At 42.8% G+C, this 27,549-nt stretch overlaps 1 long non-coding RNA gene across 1 annotated transcript in view; it reads left to right on the top strand.

Annotated features, from left to right (window-relative positions):
• Window positions 1-9,460: 9,460 nt before the first annotated feature.
• Window positions 9,461-27,549, top strand: part of LOC128910391 (uncharacterized) — a 28,958-nt gene continuing 10,869 nt past the window's right edge. Inside the window, exons 1-3 of the long non-coding RNA XR_008466702.1 lie at window positions 9,461-9,668; window positions 12,816-12,905; window positions 18,558-18,666. This is a non-coding gene — a long non-coding RNA (uncharacterized LOC128910391). The remainder of the gene's footprint in view (window positions 9,669-12,815; window positions 12,906-18,557; window positions 18,667-27,549) is intronic.

Consider the following 27,549-nt stretch of genomic DNA (forward strand, 5'->3'; position numbering starts at 1 on the left):
GAGTATCTTCCTTCACAGAGAACCTGGGAACGAACTGGATGCGTTAAGAAAAGCTTAGGAAGTGTAAAGTAGGTACTAAGAAAGTACGCTGGGGACACGGCAGAAAGATCTGCTAACACCCTGGGACAAGGAGGCAGATAATTGTGTTTGACTTTACACTAAAACTAGTTCTAAAAGAGCAGGCATGCTGTTCAAAAGGCATTGTCTCCTCCAAGATCTCTGTCTTCCTCTAGTCATCATTCTCTTCTACAAAGGCTTACAAAAGTCAGATAGCAGGAAAAAAAGTAAATCTGGATTTAAAACTCACGAAAAGCAGATGGAACTGAGGTCTGGTTTCGAATCAGCGTGTGCCAGCTCAAGGCCGACCATACCTCTGCCTTTGGAGAAGGGCATGCCTGCAGTAACTAGTACAGTGCTGAGACTGTTTCAGAGATTCCCAGGGCATATATACTTAAAAAAAACCAAAAAAACCCAAAAAAACCCCCCACAAAACAGAAACAAGTATCAGCATTAAAAAAAATAGCTAATAGGGTTTGCCTTGTTAGCCTGACCTATGGATAGAGATGCAATGCTGGAAGCAGCGATAGGAAAAGCCTCAAGCGTAGGAAAATCCTGCAGTAAGAAACAGGAAATGGTGCTTGCAGCTAGTTATAATAAACTGTTATTCGCAGGCATCGCTGACATACAGAGTTTATCTTTACAACCACTATATCGTACAATGATTCAAACACTGGCTCACACCAGATCCTGCTCTTTTTAAAAAGAAGAGTGGGCCAAACTGCTGTGGATCACCCCTGATATGATAAAAGAGTCCTGTTGACCAGAGGGAAGGTGGCTCAGCAAAGGAAAACAGTGACACTCGTTGGATTCATGCTGATAGACTTGGGTTCAGCGACATAAAAGCCGCCTGGGAGAAGATGGGAGGCAGCCATCCCAGCAGTGGGATGATCCAGGCAATGCAAGGGAGCTGCAGGCTTGGGAGCTGAGTGAAAGGCCAATAGAAGAGGACTGCAAGGAAGCAAGGACATATCTTCACAAAAGGCCAAAAGTAGCACTAGGAAGGACTAGGAAAAGCCTCAGCTGTCAGCCTCAGAGAAAACTGTGGTAGGTGAGCAGCAGAGAGCACCAGCCAGGAATCACTCTATGAAATGAAGCCAGCAGCAGCCTAGAAGGAGCCTCTTTCCTCCAACCCCAGCCCCACACAACAGTACAACCGAGAAACGATGAAGCTTACCAGCCCGCCACGGCAAGATGTTGCAGGGTCCTCTCTGGCCTCAGGGGTTCTGCAGACAGAGATACAGCAGGAAGGAGAGGTGAACCAAACTCAACAGGGCTTAAAGGAAGGAACTTAGACTTGCGGGTGAAGATGTCTCCAGGGCATGGGGAGGCCAGCCTTTGTGTACATTGGCTGGACCGCTAGCTACCGCTCTGGTATTTCTGTAACTCTCGATATAAAAAGACAAAATGCAGTTACAAGCCTGCAGGCTTTTTGTGTTACTACACGATGTTAGGAGTATGAAAAACATCCTAAAAAGAATGCCACAAAATCCACAGATCGCCACATCTCACTTTCCATTTGGGAGAGTCAGAGACTGAGGCAAAACAGAACTTCTTAATGGACTTTGAATAGACAACAGTCATTTGTTTCCCAGCGTGTAGACTGAAACATTACTCATCTAGTCCAAAGTAATTATGGTTAATGAGACTACAGGTAGTCTAAATAATAGATTTTCCATGAAAACTATTTCACACTACCCCTTTTACCCCACGGCAGAATTGGAAGTATTGCCCGTTTGCAGACCGTGTTGACAAAATTAGTGCAACATTTAGGGACGTACTGGAAAAGAAAGATTTTTTTTTCCACTGTTGCAGAAGGGTTTCAAAGCAGAAATGGTATTGCTTAGCAAGTGCCACATTAATCACTGCACACTGTACTGGGTTCTTCACAGAAAGTCAGCCTCGTTAGGTCTGGATATTTAATCTGAAGAATGGTTGCCGTGATCGGGTTACAGCTGCATGATGGCTTCGAATTCAACTTCATTCGTTACCTACCGCTGAGAGATCGCGTAAAGACACTTTTCCAACTAGAGGTGGCTTGCCTTGTGGATAACTGGCATGGTCTTCATAGACTTCAAGGCGTGTAGCCTTGAAGTAGCAGCTCACGGAAACTTCACAAGGTTAGTTTCAAAGGAGCTACGTTGGCTGTCACAGCGTCCTCGCAATGTGGGCACTATCACGAACTGCATAGAACTAAGTTCAAAAATCAGCTGCTTGTCTTGGGGCAAGCATTGGAATAAATGGCTTTCAGTATCTTCAGCTCAGGTGCACCTAATTTACCTCCTGGAAGCCCCTTGTTACTTTTTTTTATATCCCTTATTTTTATCTCCAACTTGGCTTTGGCCTTCCCCTTTTCACCAGTAAGTAACCAAGCGGTTATTTTATACGCGCCCCCTGGCTTGCTTGTCCTTGTTTCTGCTCCTTGTATGGTGTCGTTTCCATTTCAGACCGCTAAGAAGTTCCTTGCTTGGCCAAGAGGACCTCTGCCATAATTCCCTGTCTTCCTGCGCAAGGGTCGGTTTGGTCCTCAGCTTTCAGTAAGTTCTTCAAAACCAGGTCTCTTGAGCACGTTTGCCCCATGTGGCAGCTTCTCGGAAGATCATCAATAATTAGCTAGCTGTGCTTCCCTGTGTAAATTATGATCCGATTATTCCTACAGCTGGTTTCAGTAACTTTGTAGAACCATGTTTGATTTATCTGATGGGGAGAACAGGAGTCCTTTTTCCTAGATTTCTCCTATTCCCAGGTCCTTTTTTAATTTGAATTCCAAATATTCTTGTCTTTCTTTTTCAAACCAAAATATCTGGACTAACGAAGGCATTTAGAAAAAAATGGGGTTTATCTAACTTGTAGTAAAAATTAGTATTTTCAGAAAACAGTATGGGTTTTACAAATTAATCTAAAATGGCAAAATTGGAGTACAACTTTTCTTCATGTCTAGTTGTTGCCACTAGAGAGGGCCCAGTAATAACCAGAAGGAAGAAAATCAAAAACAGCGAAAAAGCCACATGTGCCTTTTGTCCCATATTATGCCTGTGGCTTAATTTTACAGATGCATTGTGTGCTTAACTAAAAAGCAATAAAGGCACTGCAAGAAGTACCATTAATGAGGCAGCATCACCCCCTGATGATCAGCTTAGTTTCTGGAATCTTTCTGGTGGAAATGCCTTTTATTTCTGACGTTCAGCTTTGTCTCCAGCGGTCCATATCCAGAAATCTCCAGTTTGCTGGCACTGGTGTAAATACCTACCAAAAGGTGAAGACTTTTTCACACTTTGCATGCTCTGGTGGCAGAGATTGTAGGTTGTTTGGTTGGACTCGATGATCTCAAAGGTCCTTTCCAACCATGAAGATTCTATGATTCTATGACCGAGCAGGATCCAATCAAATCCTACCAGTTCAGCAGTATGTATCCACCATGTAGAGGGTAACCTCGATGAGAGGATCTTAGCGCAGAAGTAACGACTCAAAGATGCTTTGTCTTAACAGGAAATTTTACAGTTGAGAATAATCCACCGTGGGACGAAGGCACACGGTGAAAACATGTACAACGGGGATGATGCAGAGAAGACGGCACTGAATTACGTGTATGTCCTGGAACCTGAGGGATTTCAGGACATTAAACGTTCTCGAGATATTTATACCTCTACTGTCTCTTCAGGGACTTAGGACTTGGCCAGTGTTAACTTTTGGAAGTTAAAAGCAAGGTATGGTAACTCGTTAAGAATTGCTGCAGGATTGCTCTGCACCTTCTAGCGCAACAGTTTTGAGAAAGCATCCCCCAACATTTAAAAATCACATTTTTACCAGTGTCTTTATGGAAAAACGGTTGAGCAAGATCGAAGGAATGTTTTACGTATGGAAAGGGTAGAATAATCTTCTTGAAAATGGCACAGTTTGACAAAGATAACAGGTTTTAAAGAATTTCATTTTTTTGTGGGGGAAAAAAAAAACACTGGGGAAAAGCCTTTCTTGGAACAGCTACTGAACACATAGGGAAGGCGCAGCCTCTCTCTGTGCTTCCGCCTGGAAGGTGCTGAAGACCTCTCCGATAACGCGACTAACATGGATACATCCATTGACACAGATTCAAGCTGAGCTCCTGCATCAGTGCATTTAGGCGATCTCCAAATATCCTAGGGCATTTTTTCCTGTTTTTCTGTAGCACCCTTCAGTAGCCAGGGCCACGGGTTGTTGGGTCCGTCCTGTGACTTTGGAAACACTGCCTGTCTGCTCTGGATTTAAACACCGCCTTTCTACATAGCTTTTTGTTAGCTGATGCTCCAACCTGATGCTGCAGCAAGCACGAGGAACGTATTTACCCTTCTCTGAAAGCTGGATAATTCACTGGATAATCTCCGTTCTTGGTAAATGGAAAGCTGAAAGCTGTAAACTGTATCTTAAAAGTTCATTGCGAACAGAGTGCTGCAGGAAGTAGCAAGCTTATCAAAGATCTTTACGTTGCCTACAGTATCAAATGTTATGTTCACGGGGAGACCGGACAAACAAATTGGCAGGATGTGCCAATAGAGTCTAGACTGGAAAAGGTCCCCTGAGAAGTTAATTTCCAGATCTTTAATCTACTGCATTTTATATATTGTTACCTACAATAGCGCAGCTTTTCACGCACCCGTACTTAAAGGAAAATGTAGTTAAATACTCTTGAAAAAAGAGGGAATAAAAGGAATTACTGTGTTCCTTTTTATCTAACTGCATGTTTTCCCAAATGCAACTTGAAGCCTCGTTCAGCAGAATATTGACATATGTGCCCGTGTCAGTCAGAGTGCCCACACACTCGCTGTACTCCCTGGAGCTCAGCTGACGCTTTAAACTAGGTGCTGAAATGCCCTACGGAATAGGAGCCAATAATTTAGATTTCTTTTTCTTTAAGGTTGGAGGACGAGGAGCTAACTCTTGCCCCAGGAAGCCACCAGAAAGGAGATGGTTTGGGAAGCCTTGTGCCCCTCTTCTCCTGGGGGACATCAAGAGCGTTGCTAAACCTACCGTGTCAGAAGTACTCCAGGGGGTGAGGTGTGACGTGGCAGTCCGCTCCTTCATCACCGTTCTCAGATCATTGGCTTTGCACGCAATTTGTACCTGCCTTGGAGGAGATGAACATCTCTTCAGCTAATGAAAATACCACGGAACACATAGAAGGTGACTATGAACTCTTCCAAAAGTGTTTGGCAGTAGAGAAGACAGGCCTGTTCACAAAGAATTGAATTAAAAAGTTATGAAGGAGGTCCCAGGTTACAAGACAGTCTCTGTTTTTAAAAGGCTATTTCAGCTTTAGCCCGTTTCTCATCAAAATCATGGGCTTTGCAGGAATTTATGTCCAACTTGTGTGACAGAAGGATTTTATTAGAAGAAACTTGTATTAATTTTAAACAGACAGTGCCGTCTGTCCTGTGTTTTGAGGCATCACTCATTGTTTCTGTTTGCTAAGTCCAGAGAAAAAATTTAATCACTAATAACATAATAATTGGTCTGATCTTGTGAAATTGAAGGGGAAGTGTTTTTTTTTTCTTCTCCGAGACATGCAAACCTTAATCCTTAGTTCTTTTAAGGAAAAAACACTTCATCTGAATGTGACAGAGAGTAGGTATTGCAGATTGCTTTGAAACGTGTTCATTGTGTACACTCGTGGACGTTTTTCTTCATATCCTACTTACGTAGCTGCTGTTGCACGCGTATTAAAAAGTGGAAAAAGCAAAGCCTCTGAAGAGATCGTTAGTATTTCATCCCTCCCAATACGGTTGTTTCTTTAATTCCTTTCCCTTTCCCAGAGAAGCGTATCAGACTGTTCTAGACAGGATGCCTTATCTACGGCTCTTGTACACGGGACGCTCACCAGCGTGGAATATTCTTTTACCAAGTTGATTCTGAAATCACTATGATGTTCTGCATTGACAAAACATACTGTATTGAAAAAGCACGTATTTCCCGTCACAGACAAGCACCTCACCACATCTGGGGAAACTGTCTTATCCTCTTGCTTTCTTGTTGCTTTTCAGGATGTTTCACTGAAGGAACGAGAACAAATCAACTACAAACTGGCACGGAAAAAGCACACAGATTTTAGATGTCAATCTCCAATTATCAGTGACCGAAAGGGCAAAGGACCCCACTCCGGGGCCACACTCAATATTCCTCACCGGTAAGCTCTTTCTACAGCCCTCACTCTTCTTTTTCAAGTCTTTTCTGACAGCAGAGTTAGAAGTTTCTGGTTTATCACTCTTAAGTTTTTTCTGCATAGAGTGTTTTCATCTGTCCATCCCCTCTCTGCCGGAGAGACATGACCCCTGACCTCTGTTGCCATATTAGACAGCCCTTCCTGTGACTCTTGGAAAATTACCTTTATGATTCCTTTACGGAGCCCCATGTCCCTTCGGGATGTCTTTAATGTGGCCATATTCTTCCATTGCAACACAGAATCCTTATTGAAAAGCAGCGATTTCAGCCATTCTAAATAGAATTGCTATTTAGAACATTCAGAATATTAAGCAATGCAAAACGCATTGAAATACCTTGAATGATGGTTCGTCAAAGACTTGAAATTCACAGTATTGCCCCGTCCTCGTTTTGGTGATTCTTTTGAGTCTTTTCCATAACCGGTGTGTTCCTGAAAGCTCAATGTAAGAGATAAAGAAATAAAATAGAGCAGTTCGGTGCTGGTCATGTTTTAAGTGTTGTGGAAACAACAGTCAGAACCCACCAGTCTGCCTAAAAGAGTGAGAAGCTGTTTTTTCAGCAGCGAAATACTGGTTTAAATATAGCGATATCCTATGTCTGTTACAGTCGTGCATTTAAGGAGAAGAATTCTTTTAAGAGCTATTTTTTGCCCTTCGTATGAATCTGAAGCAGTGGTGGTGTTTTGCTGGTTTCTACTGTGTAATTTCAATATGCAACAATCTCTCCAAGTTGAACAATTTGGAATCCACGCACGCTTTGCAGTTTCGAGATAATTTGATCTGAATAGCAGTTTCATGTAAATGTTTTGGCAGTAACAAAAATATCCTCAACATTACTACTTACAGCTTCCAAACACCAATAACGATTTTACATGCTGGCAATGAAAGAGCGTGACAGGCAGGTTAAAAATCATTAATTCCTCTCTCTGAAACCGATATTTTCTCACTGAAAGGTTTGAAAACAAATCTGCTTTCAACAGGTTATTGTGTATTAATGTGATACCAGCAACATCTGCGCAGCTGCCTCTCCTCTCCTGTGGGCGAGCGCCGTCCGAGGGAGTCTTGCTTGAAGGAGTCTTGCTCGACTCACCCCACGGCTGTGGGGTAAACATGTTCGAAGCGTTAAATAATTGGAGGAAGCGAATGGAGAATGATAACAATAGCAACAGGGAAATTTCTCAAGTGATTTGAGAAGGTTGCCTGGTGCAGGCTGGATGTTTGATGATGTATGCACTGGATACCCACTTCTCTCTACTTGAATAATACATGGGAACCAAGAATTGTTTACTTTAAAATACCAAAATGAGAAATGACCATGTTCTGAAAATAAAACCTGGGAGTTTCAACTCTGCCACCTCTAGGAAAGCCCAGTGGGAGGGATAGGATTGCTAAAACTAGGGGAGGCCTCCTTTTCCTTATTTGTTATCATTTAACAAAATCTGAAGGCATCTTCCTTTGCAGAGAGCAGGAAATAATTCCTATGCAGCTCCAGGGCCACGCAGAGGTTATGGTGCCTGTTTCCCGTGCGGTGTCAAACAAGGGAGGGCTTCAGGATTGCACTGGGGCTCTACCGAGTCGCCTAACACTGGACAAGAAAAAGCACCAGAGCACACGCACGGTGGAGTGTTTCTGAGTGCTAAGAGATGAAAATATAGCGCTCTTCAGCCGCCTTCTCCCTCCAGTGTTCTCAAATACAGCTGGCTGCGTTCCACCACCGGGGAGATTTTTTAGGGTTACGTTTGAGAGTGCGTGGTCAGCAGACTAAAAATTGCAGCCAAAACGGTCCTGTTAATTGGTGATGGCTTTTGAAACCTGACCATTGCGAATCGACGTCGTATTCTCAGCCTTTGCTCTGAGTCTGCTTGGAATTAGTAACCTAAAGTTTTATGGTGATAAAACTCCAGTATCCTGTTGAGAAGAACTAGTGTACGTGTTGTCTACACACCAACAAACGCAACTGTAGTTCTGCATGTCACTGACAAATAAAAAGGACTGTACATGTGGCATACATATAATAGAATGCTAAGATGGTCTGCATCTGGGAGACAGACTGGAGCTTCCACTTCAGTCCCAGGATGAGACAGGCCCAAGCAGTGTCAAGAGCCGAGAGGTCCTTGCCTTATGTAGAGTGAAATCTGGGGTCACTGACTTCAGTAGCAAAATTCCCAGCGACTTTTGTGTTTTGCCCAGGATGCGTCATTATTCCCCATGTATGGAAGCAAGTATTTTACCAGAAGCAGCATGATTTTTTGCTGATCAGAGAACACGTAACCACTCAGTCAATTAGTATCGATATTTATGAGATGCACATCTCAGATTTATTTTGCACAAATCTTCTTCATTTTCTATCCAAAGTTGCTTGTTCCACAAACTCTGAGGACTGTTAAATATTGCTTGACTAACTTTTACGCAGTATCGCAAATAGTGTGTTCGGAAAGGACTTAGAAATAGATCTGGCTACAACCCTACGGCAAACCTCCCAAAGGAATACAATTTACGAGGTTCGTACTGATGTGGAAAAATTACATTTCTTTCCGTCTGTTAGCTTACCTTGATCAATTTGTTCTCATTACGAATCCAGTTGAACACCTTCAACCACGGGAAGTTTTTGTTCGTATAGCCTCCTCCATTTTCTCCCTTGTTTGTATAAAAGAAGGATTCAGATTATCAGATATCAAAAGGCTAGCAAGGCTCTATTTGCTTTACCAAGTATAAACTCATCTAAAACCATCAGCCTTTTTTTCGCCCTGCTCATTTCAATCCCGTTATCACGAGTCCTGCACTTTGCAGACATCCCGGCTCTCATTTGCAGGCTTATGAGCCTTTCCTGCTGCAGGTGGTCTCCAGATGTGCCATCATAGCGTTCCCAGTGGTGCGGGAGCGATGGGAATTGAGCTGTGACACCCGGCCGAAGCCTCCAGCAGCCCTGCCCGTAGCCACCTCTCCACGGGTTTTTCACGCTCGCCTGGCCTTGAGAGTTCCCAGCCGGGAACTTGCTCCAGGATGGGGGCAAATCCCGCTGGGGATTTGCAGAAGGGGTAAGCTCATCCCCTGCACTGTCTTGGGGAATACTGAGCAGGAATTGGACAGGTTGAAAAAACAGAACTTTCCAAAGCCCCTTTTTATTTTTTTTTTTTCCTTCTCTTTAGTTTAACTCATTCTGGGTCGATATTCTTGACAACGTTGGCCTTTCTTGATGAGTGCTTTTAAGACCGCTGTAAGAGTCAACCGAGGAAGATGTTAAGAAATCGTCTCTCCCATTGCTGCATTACTAAGGATGTTTCAATGGAAAACCAGTCCTTCGGATCTCAGTTATTTGGGAGCTCTTCTTCTGCAGCTTGCGTCGCAGCAGAAAACCTAACAATCTGTTTGCGCTTACTGGGAAAAAGATATTGTCGCCTTGCCAACGTAATTACATTGGTGAGTTAGGGAATAATGAGTGAGAACAGATGAAATATTTAGATATAAATAGTCTGTTTTCATGTGCTGTGATTGTCGCTAATAAGGCAAGGACGTGTGGTTTGTGGTTGAGGGACAGGATGAGGACCCAGGACATCTGGGTTCCTTTCCCGGCTTCACCGCAGTGTATTGAAGGAGTCAGCAAGCCTCTTTGTACCCCATCGGCTGGAAGTGGCTAATAATGCTCTGGGGACTAATTCTTTAATGCTGTCATTGTCAGATGTTCAGAAGGGAAGAGCCATACAAGTGTACAATTTTTGCACACTAGAAATCGGTTCGACTAAAAACTTCAAATCCAGATACCTAGAAAGTTTGTGATTTAATCTATCCTGTCCTGATTTTAGGAGCCCGACCCGCTTGCAATTTCATAGCGATGACAGAAAAACAAGAGGAAAATTAAACCCAATACAGAACGTTTGAACAAAATCCTGGCTGAAAGTATGTGATCTTAAGTATTCTTTGACAAGTTTTTTGGGCTGTACGCTCAGGCTTTTTTTTTTTTTTAAACATCTGAAGTGGTTAGAGTAACAATGGCAGTGCTATGTACCTAATAGGGAGATGGCAATCGTGTCCTTAAAAACTGAAATGTGCTCGTTTTTGTTCAAAGCCTATAAACTACTTAGGCCTTAAATCATAAGGCTTGGTAGGATTTAAAAAGGACCTACAGCGGCCGTCTACAAAGGGACGGGTTTCCCCTAGCCTATGTGTATTATGCCCACTGCAGCTGTAACTAATAAATCACTGAACCATAGATTAAAAGCGTGTAATTACTATTAAAGCAATTAAAGCCAAGATTCATTCTACCTAGGAGTAAATAAGCACATTTGGCATGTAAGTCATAGTGGAAAAGAGATTTTTTTAATTATTTTTTTTGTCCTCGCACACATACGCTATCAGAATGTCTCAAAAGCAGAGTTCCTTCTTTGGCTGAAGAGGAAAAAAAAACCTGCGCTAGGGATTTGAAAGCCTTTAAATCATGAGAATAATTCATTTAGGATGAGCATTACACTATTTTAGGGTGCCCAGTGCTAATTTGAAACAACTTTAGTAGTAAAACCGACAGCCTGTAATGCAATAATAATTTTTTTACCTGCTGATGGGCATCAGATGGTTGTATCTACATCAGAAAGCTAAAGAGCCAAATGGGCGCAGATCTACAGGTGGTAACGAGGACCCCACATCCATAGTGGACGCATGGTTGGGTTTTTCAGTCTGGTCCCGTATGCCGGCTGGCTGGAGCACAGGAATCGCCCTCCTGGAGTATGTTTCCAATGTTGGTTTCACCCAAAAGTCCAGTTCATACGCTCTGACCTGCAGTGCAAGAAAAAGCACGGTAAGTGGGAGAAATCAGGACAGTCGCTTCAGAAGCGCACTTCTGATCTGAATTAAAATGCCAGCTTACCCTCACACTGTTTGTACCCTTATCGCTGAGTAAGGGCGGTACATGGGCACCGTTTGCACTCAGAATCCGGCTGGCCAGGCAAGACTGAGCACACATTTTCCCTTGCTTTTGTCAAAATACAGGCAAAGCTTTGCTCTAAATCACTGCGGTTGGGCGACGCTAAAGCAGCAGCTGAAATACTTAATCACGTGCTATAATTTCAGACTATTGAAAGAGGCTGATGGCTACGTATAAGGGAAATTAGCTTCAGTTTGTTGATTTTATCTCATTTGAGAACGTTCTGGAGAACAGTTTATTGCAATATTGGCGTAAGAGGTACAATTTTAAATAGTGAGAATTCTCTCTTCACCATCGCTCTAAGCTGATACCATATTTTCTGTGATATACTAAGGGAAAAGCGAATCTCCTGATGCACAACAAACGCTCCAGGAATCTGCAGCGATTCATTTATTTCCTAATTGACTTGTACACTGAAACAGAGCATACGAGTCTATGGTTAACCAAGCCCTTCCCCTTCCCTATCCTCAGTCCTTGCTTTGCCCGGGAAAAACGTGGGCACGCGACCTGCCGGGAAATCCCTAGCACACCCTGTCTGGGTCCCCCATAAGGAGACGCCAGGGAGCAGCATCCCAGGGCTTGCTACCGAGTGCTCCCAGCGGAGACGGAGCAGTTCGTATTCAGAGCGGTCTAAAAAGTTACGTCCGAGCAGGGGAATGTTGGTGAGTTGTCAGCTGAGATTCCTCGTCCACCTCCGGACTCTTAGGAAACGAGCGTGCTCAGGGATGCAGGGAATAGGTACAAGGAGGCTCATCATCTTTTCCGTAAAAATTGCACTCGTCGTAACGATTCACATTACCATAGCGCCTCTCACATTAACTTGCCTAAAAAGACATCCCAAAGCAACACCCCCCCACCCTCTAGCTGTATATCTATGTACGCAAAGTCACATAAATAACTACCTTTATGTGGTGAGAAAAAGCAGCCTGAACAACCAAAAGATTTAGCAATAAAAATTCTTTTCCTATGGCATAAATCCCACTAGTAGCAATTTCATCTCGAAATGGAAAGCACAGCGTTACGTTATTTGAGCACAAAGGCCAAATTTCCCTGGTTGCCAGTTTGACCCCAAGCTCACACAAACGCAGCAGGAGAAACCTAAAATGATTTTGTTTCCTAGTGGCACTCATTCCATTGCTGAAGAAAACGTAATTATATTTATATTGACGTTACAATGATAACTTTGCAGGCCAGACTCCATTCTCTCTGTTAGGCCAGATATAAACGAAGCAGCAGCCGAGACCTAAGGAATTTCTTTTCCTCAGTGGTGGTGTGCCTGGCGGCCAGGCTCGTAATTTCAGCAGTAAGAGGGAAGTTCATTCTGTGAAAAAGACAGTTAAGATTTAATTTTGTCTTGACTACAAAACCCCTCCGTTTTGTATGAATCGCAGCATCCTCAGACACACTCCATGCAGAGTTTGCAACACGCGGACTAGGCTTTTGTCCTGTAAAACTTGGAAACTCAACATAAAATCTTGCAGCAGTTCTATATGCGTGTGCGTACGTAATACAACGTGGGGTTTAGAGCAGAAGCTTATACAGAAGAGGAACGGGGTATCCATCACCGAGCTCATACAGGGTACAAGCATTCAGTTGTATGTTAGTGAAAACGTCCGTTTCCTCCTAACAGACCTCCTTTCTTTCTCCAGCACAGCCCTTGTCGTGCTCAGCTTCCCACTCCCCCATGGCCATCCCGTCGGGAATAACCAGGAGGATCCCCATGGAGGTCTGCCGCTCAGGTACGTGAGTAGTCACTGCATGTTTCCATGCTACATGTTTCCGCATTTGTAAAGAACAACAAACACATATGGATTTATATGAATGGAAACTCATTACATGAGTTTTATACGAGGTTTTTTTATTAACTTTGTTGTAAGACAGAAGTAACCTTCCTTGTATTATGTGCTCAGCGCACGTTGTTATTAAGACCAAACAGCAGCGAAAGATTTCAGCGAGATTCGGTGGGGAGTTCTGGTGTGGGGGGGTGCCGTTATCCCCACCTTAAAGGCTGATCCTGCATTTCAGGGAAGCAGAACGAACTGTGAGCTTCGGTTAGAGCGAGTGAGGAGTTTTTCAACACACAGCTGATGAATGATCGCAGCAGACCGAGCAGCCTGGAGGTGCCTTGCTGTTACGAGCGTGAATTGCCCGCTGGCTGTTTGAGGCTGTCGGGATCACATAGAGTAGATTCAGGCTGGAGCCTGGCACCATTGGACTTGTGGTTTCGCTTGCTTATTTATCAATCTCAGTTGCCCCCGCGTATTAAAAGAGACGCCCTTCAGGAAAAGGGAAGTTCCTTCCTGAAATTCAAGGAGGTGGGAATTGCAGTCATTCACTGCTGATACATTTATTTAATACACATAACGGCATTTTTAGGTATTTATCCTGGCTATATTACTTTAATATGTTATGGTACATGTGCCAGCCTATCCTATTGTTTTCTCAAGGCACTTTATCAGTGTGAGATATTGCTAGTTCTAGAGTCAAGATCATCTAAGTGTTCATTACTTCTCCTGCACGAATGGTGCCACTGCCCAGAAGACAAGCAAAACTGAGAGGGTGTTTAAATTCAGGGCTGAAGGGTTTCTTTTTCCTTATATAATTCATAAAGGAAACAACTCTAGAGAGGAAATTATGTGCAAGCTGGAATTGAATTAAATGAAACAACTAGAAGACAGAAAGAGCTAAACAACTTATAATTTTCAAAAGTTAGACTTTGGTTGAGAATACTATTCCAGGACAATCAGAACATGTTGATTTTTTTAACAGGTTAAAAAAACCCAAACACACACACAAAAAGCTTCTTGTCAACTGAACTTAATTTTCTTTGGCTTTTTCTTCCGTACTCGTACACCAAGACAAACCCCACCGTTACGGTATCTGTAATTAGGATACCAGCGAATGGATTAGTCCGTCACTGCCCCCGCTAACCATTATGTGTCTTGCTGGGGAAGTCAGGTACGGTAGATTCGTTTTTCCTAATTAGACCATATAAAAGAGGCACCTGGTTTAACCCACCATCCCATCTCCCTCTGCTTTCATTGGGGAGAGAGAAGAAAAGGAGGAGAAATCTGGGCTGTGGGTGGAATGACTTGCTCCTTGGTGGTGCCTTCTCCACTACCGGGGAGGAGAAAGTGCTGGTACATTTGAAACTCCGTTTTCTTTGTTAAACTGAAATTTTATCACTCCGTACCACACAGAAGAGTTTGGGAGACGATGGTGGGACGTTCAGGGACGTTCAGGTGCGAGGGCAGTAAGAGGCACATAGGAGCTATTGACAGACTGCCCACTTCTCGAACTGCCCGTCCTCCGCAGCGGGACGTAGCTGAGAGAGTTTGTCGGTGTTCGCAGTCCAAGCCTGGAGCACAGATTTGGCTGAGCTTGTTTTTTCCACTTTCGTCAATATTAAAAATATGTCCTGTGCGTGGTACCTCTTCTGGCATTCGCCACAGAAAGGCCTTTGCAGGCAGCGTCCAACACCATCACATTTTTATAAACGCTTCACAGAAGTGTACAGATTCCATAAGCTTACATTGGCTTAAACGGGAGGAATTTTATGTGCTTTACCAATGTTACCTGAGGAAATATAGCTCCCAAATGGTGATTTATATTTTTTTCCAAAATACGGTTCTAATATGGAGGTGGGTGTATGTTGGCACCGGGCCAAAGTTTTTTAAAGGACACTTAAACCGTTTTAGATACGGAGCTTTCACAGCTTGTTTGTCCTTAACTGGTTTGCTTTTGCTGAACTTTTCAAGCTAGGTTAGTGTTTTATTTAAATTAATCTCTCCTCTAAGCTTAGATACTAGATTAGATATTAGATTAAATGCCTCTTTTTAATTTACGACCACGGTGCCTTCTCTGCAGTCAGTTTGTATGCACAATGTAAAAATGAATTTTGAATGCCAGTTGTTTTATAATCTGGTAAAAAATTCAAGAGGGTTGTGCAAATATTGAAGGAAAATGAAGGGTAACATACACACTGAAAATAAGTATTAATATTTTGTAAAAACAGCAGAAATCCTTTGCTTATGTACAGAAACTCCCAGAGTACGAACAGTGGCCCATCATTTTCCAAAGTCCTGGGGTACCTTTCTGTTCCTACAAATAGCCATTTTCTTCAGTTCTTAGTGTTTTAGAGATGCCTGAATTGGTTAGCGAGAGAGAGAGGGAGTTATTCTGGCAGTGGAGTGTTTCTTCCTGGCAATTTCAATGCTATTGAAATTACATTTACTTGCTATTTGTTGGTTTTATTAGTTTGGTTTTTACCTGGAAAGGTTTAGGAGGCCTATTTTTAATACATAATGCATTCAGCTGATAACAGATGTAATAGGAATATGATTGAATTTATAACTAGTAAAAATGCACCGATGGCAGGGAATAACTCTCAAGTATAAATACAATGCCACTGGCACTGACAAATTCTAAACGTACAACGTGAAATCTAATAGGAAGCCAGTGTATGAAAGCACTGAAGTTTAATATTATAGGTCACCTCTGTCTGATCTCGTTTGGATTTATATTCATCTGCTTCCAGATTTAACTAGATCTATAATATGCAAAACCACAACACGCGCGTTGGAAATACGTACATCAACTTGAATAGAATAGCAGATAATGTAAACTTTACACTTGAATCGCAAAATCACGGCACTTCAACAAAAATATATTTTGCCGGCTACTTTAAAACATTTTTTTCCCCATTTTCTCACTCCTCACTGGAGCTGAGTTAATAATACCAAGAGTGTAGCAATACTGTAGTGCAAGGGAGAGCATTTTTGCACGGATCCTGCCCTGTCCAGAGGACTGGAAACGTCACGGCAGTGTGATTGGAAGAGTCCCACTTCCTCTTCTGGAGGAGATTGGAGTAAACATCTGTGCATTTGGATCATCATCTAAATTAAACTGAGTGTGGCAGAGACTTCCTACAGCAGTTTCCCTGTCACGAAAGGAAATGAGGGTGTAATTTTATAAGGCCAATTACAGGATGACTGTTTAGCAGCCAAACATCAGGTCAAAGGCAAAGTAGAAGACAAATGAGATGTATCTCACTGCAGATTGGTTTTGCGCACCTCGGTATTTCCGAACCGTACTATATTACATCTAAAGCCTTGTTGCTGAATGAGAGAATTCGTAGTCAGTTTATATGACATACCACACCCATGAAGGAAAAAGCAGATAGCCCTTTTTAAAGTCCCATTAATTATAAACCAGTCATAATCCAAAGCACAAATTGTGTTTTTCTTCATGTTCACTTGATTATTTTTTTTTTCATATTATGTGGTGTGCCATCTCACTCATTCAAGTACCACTACATCACTAGGACGTACAACTTAAGATTAAACACAGAATCACAGAATGTGTTGGGTTGGAAGGGACCTTTAAAGGTCATCCCCCGTGCAGTCAGCAGGGACATCTTCAACTAGGTCAGGTTGCTCAGAGCCTCACCAAGCCTGGCCTTGAATGTCGCCAGGGATGGGGCCTCCACCACCTCTCTCGGCAACCTGGGCCAGTGTCTCACCACCCTCAGTGTAAAGAACTTCTTCCTAACGTCTCATCTAAACCTGCCCTGCTCTAGTTTAAACCATTGCCCCTCGTCCTATCGCTACATGCCCTCGCAAACAGCCCCTCCCCAGCTTTCTTATAGGCTCCCTTCAGGGACTGGAAGGCCGCTATAAGGTCTCCCTGGAGCCTTCTCTTCTCCGGGCTGAACAACCCCAACCCTCTCAGCCCGTCTTCACAGGAGAGGTGCTCCAGCCCTTGGACGAAACATGAAAAGATGAATTACTGAACTAATATATAAGTACTTCAGGCTCTGTCTAAGCTGGGATGGATCATTCCTTCCTTCTTCCTGAGCACTGATTTCTTTACAAAGATTTGCTGGGACAAGAATTGACCTTCTATCAAGTCTGTATCACCTTCATGCCCTTTGTCAGCTACTTACCTCCTCTAAGCTACTATACAACTGTTGAATACTCTACATGAACTGTTTATTGGGATGTTCCTTGGGTAAACATACAGTACGGATAGAGTAGGCTGTTAGAAAAGCAAACAGAAAAAATGGAGAATGGCTTCAGATAAGCCATCTCACAGCAAACTCTCAAAATATAAAACTGAGCTGTTCACACAAAATTCTTATTTTTTGACCTCAGCCACCTTAGAAAATTGTTTTGCCAAGACTGAGGGCCAGACAGCCAAAAGCATTGTGGCTGGTTAAGATATCCTTACAAGGAGCTAGAAATGGGGGTGACCACCGGGGAGCCGCTCAAAACCTGATCAGCTGTGTCCGTGTTACCCTGTAAAACTGCCTTCTCCCACGCCAAATTCACCGGCCGCCCGCCGTCTGCTCGGACCAGCTCATAGGAGACCTAGTTAGCGTGCGATTAAGAGATCCTCGACTTTTTTGGGTCCCCTCCAGAGGCAGCCTGGACGACCCAACTCCCCACAAGCACCTTGGCCAGAAGCTGCCCCGCAGAGCAGTGGCGGGCTGGGCAGCAGACATCATCCCCCTTGGCTCCTCACCCTAGGCTTCTCCACCTCTGAAGACATGGAGGTCGCAAACGAGCGAACCAGGTCAGACCAAAGGATTCCCACCACGTGCTGGGATGGTAGTGGCCGCTCACAGTGTCTAACCAGATCAGCACAGTCCACACGAACAGAAATGGAAACGCACAGCAGTAGGGTCGGTACTATTTTCAGTGCGGTACTTTTCCTGCAGAAAAAAAAAAAAAAAAAAAAAAATTTTTGCATTCTACATGACATTCTTGTGAACAGAGTCAGCTTCCAGGTGCTTACAGCACAGTGAACTAAAACTAGTGGTATAAATCAGGTGGCCCAGTTATTTCGAGGGAGCCGAGTCGTATTGTGCCAGTAACGATTTTGCAAAAATTTGTGTATGGGTGTTTATGAGGCGTAAACTCTTGTCTGGGTGTGTTTTCAGCTTAGCCTGAGTTCAGCGGAGACCTGCTAGATCAAAGAGTATCTAGTACCTAGTGGTTAAGCCTGCATTTGGACTCACAGAAAGCACAAAAGTGTCCTGGGTTTGCATCTAAAATTGATGTTTGACATCTAACCACCCAGCTTGCCCCCGCAGGACACCGCAGAATCAAACCCCGAGTCTTGTTTCCACTCTCTAAGTGCACGAAGCGGGTATGTAAGGCCTCCGAAGAGTAACGTGACGGGCACTTTGCACAAATGAACACGACTAGAGTAATGCTAGAGGCAAGGGGAATTAGGTCTCATGAGTATAAATTTGGAGCTAAAGAATTAATTTATGTTTGTTTGAAAGAGCTCGGTGAGGCATAAAAATGTTCGGGAATGTTTAATCCTAAAGGGAATGAGATTTATCAAAGTAATTTGAAAGGATAATACGTTCATTTCTGGTTCTACAGGCAAAGGAGAGGCAAAAGAGTCCAAAGCATTAACAACTTAGAAGCTATTTTTCATGCTGCTGTCATTACCTCAAGTTTGATGCTACAGCGAAAAGCAAATCTGGTTCTGGTAAGCAATTATTAACTTGCAATAAGCAAGTTTACGTTTAAAGATCAAAGCAAACGTATATATAAACCATTTTGAGTACGTCCATATCCTCTGCTTTATGTCCTTGCTCTTGGTTTTGTATCCAGTCGTCCCTGTGTTTCCCTCTTACCTTCTTAGTCAGTCCAGGAGCAACCGGAATCTGTATTGAAAAGAAAATGTAGTTAATTTAATTCATAGTAATGTCTAATGGACTAAAAACTTCAGGCAGAGATTATCTCAGTCAGTATGCTAGACCACAGGAACTAGAAGATCTGGTAGGATTAAACTCATTAGAGAGACAACGAAGCACTTCCCTGATTGTGTTATTTTTCTCCCCTCTGAAAACGGCTATCACCCAAACGATCGAACCGTTAATACACGTTTACTTCAACAAAATTCCCATTTATCTGACAAATCCCAACCCAAGACCTCCCCGTAACTAAAGCGGCTCTTCAGAGATTATTGTGCCATGAGAACGTGGGAGGTTGGCAATTTTCTTCATTTCAGGCAAAAGGGTCATTACTGTGATAGATTCCACCTACTCTTGCCAGAAGCGAACGTGGCCTATAGCTAAGCAATCTGCAGGTCATCGCTACACCAAATCCTGAAGTCTTTACTCCTGACTGAACTCCACCTGGGATGCATTTGTGCAGGTTTTTATGCTTCAATAAATCTGGCCCCCTGCTTCTGTTTGTCCTCTGTTCTGTCTGAACTTTTCAACTGGATAAAAATGAGGGCATCAGTTTGAAAACCCTTCCTGAAAAGTCTATTTTCCAAGCATTTTACGAAAAACTTCAGACTATTTCAGCTCTGGCTCTAAATAAAACGATTAAGAATTTGGTTTGAATAAAGCTAACTATATCTTTACTGTAAGGTGAAATAATAAAAGCATGCTTCATTTCACATCTTAGGACAGACCGCGAGATGTCATTTCTGTACAGTAATTTTAACGAGTTATGAGGTATTCATCTCTACTCACATGTAACAGGTTCTTCTAAAGTTACAGGAACATATGTATAAAGAAGCAAATTGATGGCAGATTTACAGTCATTTTGCAAATAGTATTAAAAGTACCTGTAAAAATAAAAATATCTGAGCCTATTCTACGTGTAGTAAACTGAAAAAAAAAGAGAGGACACCTGCCAACTTGAAGAAACCAAGTTCATCTCCCTAAATGCCGGAGAACCATCTAACCCTTCAATGAACCAGCTCCTTGCGAGATCACTGACCACACGAAGGTTCGGTGTCACGGTCATATTAGACTAACTACTGCACGTTCGTGTGAGACATCAAAGACTCCTTCCAGCTCCTGATCGTTTCTAGTCCTACAACACAGCAAAGCTGTGATACTGGAAGTGCCTAAAGCTTTCTACTGGGCTGGGTATCCACTTGATCCCGGCGTCCATTAGCTCTACTCTGCATCGCCTACCACTGACTAATACGGAATATGCTGCCTTCTGTGCCATATAATAAGAAACTTAGGCAGGCTAAAAACCGCAGATATGCCTGGATTTACAAAAGACCCGGCTGCAAAACTTCCAGTTAGTTCCAACCCACCCGCGCCAGTTCTCCCGGATGCTCAGTAGCTGTAGAAGTCTCATCCTCTGACCCTCGAGTTTCCTTTACGTTTTCTCATTGCAAATATTAGGGTGAAAGCGTGGAGAAGTACTTTTATTTTCAAAGTACCTGTAGAGTTTTCGGTTTGGTTTCTAATGCGCGTATATTGAAATCATTGTCATTTACATGGTCCAGAAGTTTCTTTGTTAATGGTCTGAAGTGCACCGTTAGTTTTACATGTTCTTACGCGCTGGTTTGACTTAAAACCAGTCTCGCTGTTTTGTTACAAACGGTTTCAGTTTCCAAGTAAACTAAGTGGCAGAGCAATTCAAAACATATTGAATTAATTTAAAATACTAACATCCACAACTGGCTCTAAATCAAAAGGAATTACTCTGGACTTAGTGAGTTTTATTTCTGACAGTTCTTATTTTTAAAATATAGTAAAACATATTGCATATATTCACTAACTTGAAAATAGCAAATTGACAACACAGGGATGGACGTATTCCTTTTCGCCTCGCGTCTAAGCCATTTCTTTATACAGCAGAAAACGCTTGATTTCTTTTCCCTTCGATGCAAAAATAATCCTGTAAATGCACTTTTCATGTCCTAATGTGTAGCCACTTTGCTGAACTTTTAGATTCTGCAATTAGATAAATCAGATTTCCTCGTGAAGATCTAAAGGCGCAAGCACAATTTATCTTCAGTTCGCTCCTGATATGGGCAGTTACTATCTTGGGACCAGATCCTGTAATCCGGCGCACGAATGCCTTCACCCGTAACAGCTGGTCCGGCGATGGCCATTTCGCTGTTCGTGGGAGTCGGGCTGTGTCAGATCGCTCCCTGAGGCGGAAAACGTTTGCCGGGTACCAATCTTCATGTTCGAACAGAAGATACTTAGAAAACCGCACAAAGAAGTAAACTATAGCCAGGAATAGCAAATGGTTGTGAGATGCTATTTTACGTCATTTTTCTCTATTACATTAAAGATGTCCCACAGTTACTACAAGCCCCAACTTAAAGCTCTTATCTACGAACACTAATACAGGGCAACTGATGTCAACAGCAGGGTGACACAGAGTAGCACACGGCATTTTTTGCAAAACCGGCTCTGCAAGCAACATCTGCTGAGCTGGGGGTCAGCGTGGCCCTCCTGCCACAGTCCAGGAGAAAGCAACAATGAAGGGCGAGCAGGAGTAGGCCCGGCAAGGCTTCTGATGGCTTATGATGCATCTCATAGATTGCAGACTGGTTCAGGGGAGGTACCAAACTCCACATCAAGTGGTTGTGAGGTGTCTGCACCCGTATTTCAGGAGCTCACACCCCTGACATGGCTTGCAAGGAGCTCTTGCTCTTGAAATGGCAACGAGCGGTGGAGTTGCACCATCCCACCTTGCAAGCCATGCCAGGAGCACGCCACCACGTGTCATCACTGGGTCACCAAGGTCCCATTTTGGAGACGTGGGCTTGCAGAGGTGGAGAACACTTCCAATGTAGCATTTGCATTGCGATTTTTGGGTCTCAGAGAGGCCACCAAGGAGTCAGGAGAGATAAGTAACCTGCAGGCATTTCTGGCTGTAGCTGTACTGGTTGCCTGGAGGCTGGCCAGCAAAACGCTCTGTAACGGTGCCCTTACGCAGACCTCTCTCTTACCCTGATTCATCATCACTTTATCCTGGTATTTACCACCGTGCCTTTACACGCGTAATGCCGCCAGGATTTGACCCACACAGAGCCCGCTCCCCCAGCCCGTCCCCGTGACCTTTCCAGGAGTGTTGATGATTTAATGGTAATGGCTATCCACTTCGGAAAGGGTGGCGGAGACTGGGGCGTAAGAGGTCATTATTGTTTAAACACATTTGTTTTGCGGCTCTTCTAAAAAACTTTAAAGCAGGAGAAGTTCCCTTACCCAGAATGCCCAAACTGACAGCTTTAGGATGTGTGAGAAAGACGCAGTTAATTTAGTGCAAGAGATCAGACGTTTCCTTGGGGAAGCGCTAATACCGCGCCCGTTACCCCTCAGTGTCATTTCAGATTAGCGTACTACAGAGAAAGGGATTCTAAATCTTTTTAATTGACAAATATTTGTCTTTTCCTTACTAAAATAAGTTTCTGCCTAGAGGTTAAATAGTTTTAAAATTAATTCTGAATTACATCCAGTTTCTGGACAGTTTATCAAAAAAAGGAGGATGCGCTTTGTCTGTTGCCTTGTTAATTTATGTCAGACCAGAGGAAGGAGAAATTTATTTCCTAAGCGACCCAAATGGAACAGTTACGTAAAAAGATGATTAAAAATACAAAGCCCAGACCTATCTAACTCGCTAAGATTTACCAGCTGTCACTGACACATCCGCGTGTGTGAATACATGCCATAATTACGTATCCAAAGTGGAGGGATAACTATCCAAACTTGGTGGTTGAAACGACAGTCGAGAGAAGAACTCTACTCGGCTTCCTTCTCCCTTTTTTTCCGGCTGAAAGTTCAAAAACCATCAAAGCCACAGATTTTTTTAATCTACACAGAATTCTGATTCGTGAGCCGTGAAATGACCGCACAAAAAGGAGAAAATGCAAATACCCCTTTAGCACATTCTGAGCAGGAACGTTTGAAAACCGTGATCCAAACTTGCTCAGTCCTTGACCCATCCAGAGAAGAATCGCGTGTGGCCTTGGACCAGCCCTCTTCTGTCCCAAAACTAAAGAATGAGATACGAAGTCCTCGCTTTGACTGGTGTGGGCACTAAACCTCGGGAGCTTCCTGGAAAGCACTGCTCCTTTCAGTAGAGAGGACATGCTGGAAAGGTAGTTAATCGTATGTTTAGATGCTCTCGTAGGTGAAATGGCGCTGTGTTATCTAGTTCAGAGGTCTAAACACAAAGGCTTAAGTGCACTCTAATTTGGGGGGCAGCATATTTAAAATGGCGCTCTGCAGGTTGATGTTTCTATAGAGAGAAGGTTTGCACGTGGCTCCCAGAACACTTGTACGTTAGTGCAGACGGGGTTTTTTATTCCCTTGAAAGTCCTTCCAACCGACTGTACTCTTTCCACTTCTCCTCGTGCTTCCATGATGGTTGTGTTTCCTCTGATCTCTACCGAAGAAAAAATATTTTCCTTTTCTAATTCAATGCTTAGCTATTGTTTTCCCAACCTCTAGATCTCAAGAAATATGATTTTTTTTTCTTGTTTTTTAAAAAAAAAGGTCTAATTAAGCCATTTATCAAACTTTTCCAAGTGGGTAGAGTGACAAATTAGCCCTATCTTCCACCAACAATCTGATGGATGGGAAGAGAAAGATGCAGAGGCTGTTATTTTAGCTGGAAGCTCTCTACTATATCAATTGTTTGGCCCCAAGCCAAAAGACCCTAAGAGATGACAAGAACTAATGACGGGTGCATGAAGTTTATGCAGCGTGAGGCCTGACATCAAAGGAATCTGCCCTTATTAGCAATATCTCTGTGCCTTTCTCCTGGGGGGGGAAAAAAAAAAACTAAACCAAAACTCATTTGTTTTTTAAAAATTTTTTACTTAATTATCTTGCTCTTTCAGTAAACGGAAAGAAAATGCAAACTGTAAATAAATTTGCACAATAATGTACTGCCAGAGAGTTCTGGTTTTCTCTACAAATATGAAGTGATTGTTATGACGTTACTTTTAAGTCCACCGAGAGAGTCTGAGAGAGGTAGACTGCAAATTAATTTCCCTAGAAGTCTTCACTTTTATGCCGGTCCTTCGGGAGAAGCAGGCTCCTCGACAGCCCGTCCGCCAGATACAGCCTGTGGGCCTGGAAGGAAGCACGGAGTCCTTGGCCAGGGGAGGTCAGTCAACTTCAGTAGGGTCAGGACACCCAAAATTGCCCTGAATTGCAACCGGCTGAAATCAGGTGTACGGAGGTTGTTGCAGAGTCAGGACCAGAATGCCAAAAAGTTTCCTTGGCTCCAGAGAGGGAGTGGGAAAATTCACGGAAGAAAAATTCATCACGAGTTGGATCAAGCCTCCACCACCTCTGGCTCAGGAAGACCCTAAGCCACGTAACAACAGATGCCAGAAAAGAATTTTGGGGAGATATCACTATATTGCTTGTGTATAATTCCACTCTTCCTAACTCTTGGTGGCTTTAGGGTACAGCGTTTGGGGCGAGGTGGATCTTGGGTCTGACGCTGTTCTTATGTGACAGGATCAACGTCGGAGTTTGTAGCTTACGTCTTTCTCTTTTCTCCCTATGGTTTTGTCAATATGCATCCATTTTCACACGTAATGGAGAGCCCATGCACAAGGTGGAATACAATTACTGCTCTACTGAGAAGCAGGGAGAGAGGATATAACGACCAGGATGACTTCTAAGAAATAAAAAAAATAAAAAAAACCCAACAAAACCCTGTTTTGATACATAATTAGAAAAGTTTGACTGAAACCAAGACATTTCTGTAGATACCATATGTTACTGGAAGCTAAAAGTAAAATCCATATATTTTTCACTGGGAAACTCTTTAAAGATTATTCTTGAAGTCCCATTTTTTATTACTTTTTTCTCATAGAAATAGAACAGTATTCAACTTACTGGCAGAATGAGCAACTCCAGCATTGCTTTATGGAATCCAACTGCAGTAATTCTGCAGAGCTGAACATTCATATACCTGACCAGCTTGATTCATCTTTTCAACAGAGCATTTTTACAATATGGAAATAAAAACAATAAGGCAACGAAAAGAAGACAGCGTTAGAGGCAGCGCAAAGCCATATTCAGCACATCCTACGATGTTTTACCTTTGTTCTCCAGTCTGGATTTAATATTATGCGTAGAAGCAGCTCTATGCAAAACTAGGGTAAAGTAATCAATCTTGAACTTTCCCGTGTCTCGACAAAACGTGCCGTATTCATCCCTCTTCGATAACTACCTATCCATCAAGCGGCGTACTCTAAAAGCGAAGAACAAGTGGCTTTGCACTCGCAGAGTTTTCTTTCTTGTTACTTTTCAAAGGGGGCATGCCATTTAATCTCTGCCATGCTGCTTTTTAGCCTGAGACATAAAGGCAACTGACGTTGCTTTATCAGCTGTAGATTGTCCACAAGCTTTGATGTTTCTTTAGGAAAAATTAAAAAAAAAAAAAAAAGCTTGGAGTACGTGAGGTCCAACATAAACGATCATGGAAAGAACAAAAGAGAACTTTTTAATACTAAAACCTTACTTGGCAGCTTCAAAACAAGGAGTTAAAATTCTGGTTGAGGATACACCGCGAACCGTGCGAGACCACGGTAATTCAATTTCTTTCTTCCTCCTGATGCGCTTGATATCTTTAAGTACGTCGTGGACTCAGCTCCTTGTTGGTAATAGGGCTGCTTAGGAACCACATTGTGGGTTCGCTTTGTGCCATTCACTTGCGACGCTTTGGACGAAACTGTAAATAAAGATGATGCACTGGTGAAGTTTTCTACTCAGAACAGTATTTTTCCAATAAAAATGAAGTGTAAGTATTACGGCAATACGCAATTAAGTGTTCAAATGTCATTGCTTCTAACTCGGGAAGGAAACTCCTTGAACTAAGAAGCTAAATTCAAGTTGGCTAGAAATTAAACGCGATTCAGCAAAAGATCAGTGCTGAAGTCGCCAATGAACCAAAGGGCTTACTTCTAATTAGCAACATGGTCATTGTCTGGCTGCCCTGGCAAACTCTTAACTATGCCTGGGCAGACGGTGGGATTTAAGACTATTTAGTTATTCATTGTCCCAAGAGACAGGTGAAACAACTCCTCTCGGAGTCGCTCAGCATGGCTCGGGGGGGTGGTGGTTACAGCTCCATCCTATTTAGCCTTTCTGCAGCAAAAAGAAAGGATTTTTCTTGTTAAATACGGCTCCAATTACTGAACATAGCAAGCTCATTCAGAGCTACAAGCATCAGATTTTTCCAAAGTCTCCTGAATTTCCCAAACATTTCAGCAAACAAATGTAAGAAATTCTGGTCTATAATTTAGATTTTATGACACCGTTCAATGGAAGATTTTAAAAAACACCTTCCTCCAAAATAAATAATAACCAGAAACTTCTTCCACATTGCACTTGTCTTTTATTTTTCAGGGTTTTGCTTCAGGTTTTGCTTCACTCCCTTTTCCACAACTTTAGCAAATACAGCAAGTCCGTACATCCACAATTCCTGCCTGGAAGCACAGGCTTCAGCAGTTAACCTCAAGTTAAAATATAAACTCATCTTTCATTTCTACTTTACAATAATATTTAATCAGTTAGGGCTTAAGGATACACACGAAGTTTGCCAGTAAATGCTGCCTAGTGGATTTTGTGGAAGATAAGTTTGGTAGAACAAAACTAAAAACTAAATAAGCAAACCACCATGTTGCTGTTAAAGCTACATAGAGAAGGGTAGAAATTAGCCCTGCATCAATTAGTGCTTTTCCAGCGTGTCTGTCAAACTGAAATGGAAACATGGTAAAGGAATCAGAGCGCAGAGATAGCGCTCAGCCGTGGCAACGGAAATAGAGATTTCAGCCACCAAAGGGATCTGCTTTTCGCTTGTCTTGATTTTTCCTTCTTCTAAAGCAGGTTAACATTATATCTTTTCTCAACTTAAATTAAATTTTAGTCTCTTGTGTTGGGAGCAGCTTCTGATTTTAAGACGACTTCCACAAAAGTATGAAGAGAGACATTCTGCTCACTAAATGATACATGAAGAGAGTAATGATTTCAGAGCTGTATGCCCTGTTTTAGCTATCTCCACAATCAGGAAAAGATGGGTTGACCAACTTGTACGTTACAAAGATAGTCAAGGATCTTTAGACAAAAATCAATCTCATTGAGCTGAACAGAAACGGAGAGGTGTGACGTGCTCACAGCGTGACCCAGTTAGGTGCCCCTCCCGGCCATGGAAGCAGGAAAACCATCAGAGCGCGCCCGTGCTGTGTTTTGCCCAACACAACCTGGGGATCGTCAAAAAAAAATCTCAAAAGCTTGTTTGTAAAAAGCACCATTTAATTTCTAGGCCAAAGAACTTCAGTGAGGATTTTGGTGAGCATCGCTCTGTGCATCTGTGATATGGACTCGAAGGAGAAGTTGGGGAAGGATAAACGAGACACGGAAAGAGGAGGATCAGGAGTGATCAGAGACGTATTTGAAAGGATGAAGCGAACTACAGCTGCTCAAGCTGGAGAAAACTGAGGGGCTGCACGGCACCACTCTGAAAAATATGTGAAAATGAAGAAGGGAGTAATAGTTTATGGATTATGAGCTTGATTTGAGGCAGGGCAACACCCAAATGACCTCTGAGGTCCCTTTCAGACCTTAGTGAAGGGATACGC

Source organism: Rissa tridactyla, chromosome 5 (assembly GCF_028500815.1).
Source record: "Rissa tridactyla isolate bRisTri1 chromosome 5, bRisTri1.patW.cur.20221130, whole genome shotgun sequence".
In the NCBI taxonomy this organism is placed as follows: domain Eukaryota; kingdom Metazoa; phylum Chordata; class Aves; order Charadriiformes; family Laridae; genus Rissa; species Rissa tridactyla.